The sequence below is a fragment of the Grampus griseus genome (genome assembly GCF_964374135.1).
Source record: "Grampus griseus genome assembly, chromosome: 7".
NCBI classification, from domain to species: Eukaryota; Metazoa; Chordata; class Mammalia; order Artiodactyla; family Delphinidae; genus Grampus; species Grampus griseus.
The window spans coordinates 45,198,424-45,201,400 of NC_139001.1; the positions used below are offsets into that span (position 1 = coordinate 45,198,424).

The 2,977-nt window shown below is 47.5% G+C and overlaps 1 pseudogene across 1 annotated transcript; it reads left to right on the plus strand.

Annotated features, from left to right (window-relative positions):
• Window positions 1-259: 259 nt before the first annotated feature.
• LOC309825360 (protein enabled homolog) lies at window positions 260-2,618 on the plus strand (annotated as a pseudogene). The gene has a single exon. The product of its transcript is annotated as a protein enabled homolog (transcript).
• Window positions 2,619-2,977: the final 359 nt, after the last annotated feature.

Below are 2,977 nucleotides of genomic sequence, written 5' to 3' on the forward strand. Positions count from 1 at the left end.
TGAAGAGATAATAGCTGAAAACTTCCCCAACCTGGGAAAGGAAACAATCATCCAAGTCCAGGAAGCATGGAGAGTTCCATACAGGATAAACCCACAGAGGAATACACCATGACACATTGTAATCAAAATGACAAAAATTAAAGATAAAGAGAAAATATTAAAAGCAGCAAGAGAAAAGCAACAAATAACATACAAGGGAACTCCCATAAGGTTATCAGCTGATTTTTCAGCAGAAACTCTGCAGACCAGATACATTTAAATGCATGATACATTTAAAATAATAAGTGAACAGAGTATCTGTCAGGCAAGAACTGCTTTGATGGTCTATGATGATGCCAATAAAAAGTGGGTGTCAGCTGGTGGTTCAACCGGGTTCAGCAGAGTTCATATATATCATCATACAGGAAACAACACATTCAGAGGGGTGGGCAGGAAGATTCAGGACCATCAGGTAGTGATAAATTGTGCCATTCCTAAAAGGTTGAAGTACAATCAAGCTACACAGACCTTCCACCAATGACGGGATGCTAGACAGGTGTATGGTCTCAACTTTGGCAGCAAAGAAGATGCCAATGTCTTCACAAGTGCCATGATGCATGCCTTAGAAGTGTTGAATTCACAGGAAACAGGGTCAACATTGCCTAGACAAAATTCACAACTACCTGCCCAAGTTCAGAATGGCCCATCACAAGAAGAATCGGAAATTCAAAGAAGGCAACAAGAACATCAACAACAAAAGGAGCTGGAGCGGGAAAGGCTGAAGAGAGAAAGAATGGAAAGGGAGAGATTGGAGAGGGAGAGGTTAGAAAGGGAAAGGCTGAAGAGGGAGAGACTAGAACAGGAGCAGGTGGAGAGAGAGAGACAAGAAAGGGAACGTCAGAATTGCCTGGAGCGGGAGAGATAAGAGCGGGAGAGGCTGGAGAGGCTGGACTGGGAAAGGCAAGAAGGAGAGCGGCAAGAGCAGCTAGAAAGGGAGCAACTGGAATGCAAGCGAGCGAAGAATGTCAAATGCCGCTCCATCCTCCAACAGCTCCCTGTATCGTGCTCCACTTCCTGAGTGTGCCAGTTGCCAGCCTCCTTCAGCACCTCCTCCATCATATGCTAAAGTCATCTCAGCTCCAGTGTCAGAGGCCACTCCTGATTACGCTGTAGTGACCGCTTTGCCACCTACTTCTACACCCCCTACACCACCACTTCGACACTCCAAGACACGTTTTGCAACATCTCTAGGTTCAGCCTTCCACCCTGTTCTTCCCCATTATGCTACAGTTCCTCGTCCTCTGAACAAAAACTCTTGACCTTCTTCTCTTGTGAACACACCCTCTCTTCAACCTCAAGCTACGAAGCCCTGTGCCTGGTCTACTTCCAATTTCTCGCCCCTCCCTCCGTCTCCTCTCCCAGCCACGCAGAGCTACTGGTCCAAGGCCTGTCCTCCCCAGTTGTGTTCCTTATCCTGTGCCCCAGATGCCTCCATCATCAGGGGCACCCAGCGGGCTGCTCGACTCTGTCACACATCCAGTGTCTCTACCAGCCCACCACCGCCTTCCCTCGCGCCACTCTCACACTGTGGATGAGAGCTTCTCCTCCTCCAAGCACGCCTATTGCCTCAACTCCCTCATCCAAGCCTAGTGTTCTCCCTTCTCCCTCTGCAGCTGCCCCTGCCTCTGTGGAGACTCCTCTAAACTCTGTGCTGGGAGCCTCTTCTTCTGAGCCAGGCTTGCAGGCAGTCTCTCAGCTGGCCGAGACTCCAGCCCAACAGTGCATTGTCTTGGGACCACCTGAACCTCCACTCCCTCCTGCACTCCCACCAGGTCCTGCCCAGGCATCAGCAGCGCTCCCTCCTCCCCCAGGGCCTCCTCCACTCCGTCCACTTCTGTCCTCAGGGCCCCCGCCTCTGCTTCCTCCAGCGCCTCTTCCTAATCAAGTACCCCCTTCTCCCTCATCACCTCCTGCTGCTCCCCTCCCTGCATCTGGATTTTTTTTGGGATCCATGTCTCTAGACAATCGCCCTTCAACTGGACTTGCAGCTGCAATTGCTGGAGCAAAACTTAGGAAAGTGTCACGGTTGGAGGATGCCTCTTTCCCAAGTGGAGGGAACACCACTGGTGTGAATTCGGCCTCATCTAAAACAGATAGGGGTCGTGGAAATGGACCCCTTCCTTTAGGGGGTAGTGGTTTAATGAAAGGAATGAGTACCCTGCTGGCCAGGAGGAGAAGAATTGCTGTAAAGGGATCAACAATAGAAACCTAACAGAAAGAGGACAAAATGAAAATTCAGAGCCTGTAACTTCTAAGGCTTCTTCAACAAGTACACCTGAACCGACAAGAAAACCTTGGGAAAGAACAAATACAATGAATGGCAGCAAGTCTGTTGTTCCAGATGGGATTCTCCAAGGAAAAATCAGATTGTTTTTGACAACAGATCCTATGATTCATTACACAGAGCAAAATCTGTGCCCTTGTCACAGCCCAGTGCCAATGGAGTCCAGATGGAGGGACTAGACTATGACAGGCTGAAGCAGGACATTTTAGATGAAATGAGAAAAGAATTAACTAAGCTAAAAGAAGAGCTCATTGATGCAATCAGGCAGGAACTGAGCAAGTCAAATACTGCATAGACAAGAATGCAGAGAAGAATCTGGAGAAGGAAAAAAAAAACCTACAAAGAACAGCTGTGTTAACAACAACAAAACCCCTACATTTTGTGAGCTGTAAGAAAAAAATGTAGATAAACAGTAGGAAGGAGGGGAAAACAAACATACTTTGAAAGCCTTCAGACATTACTACTCTGGCAATAAGCTATTTCCCTCCCAGTTTGCTGCTTTTTTCTGACCTTTACAATAGGATGGAAGAGAGTTGTATAGGAGTTCCTGTATCAGTTATGCAGAAAATACTAAATCCGTCTGGCAAGATCACCATGCATTGAAATATTTTCATGTCAAGAGAAATTCGCACATTTTCCTCAATCCATTGCTAA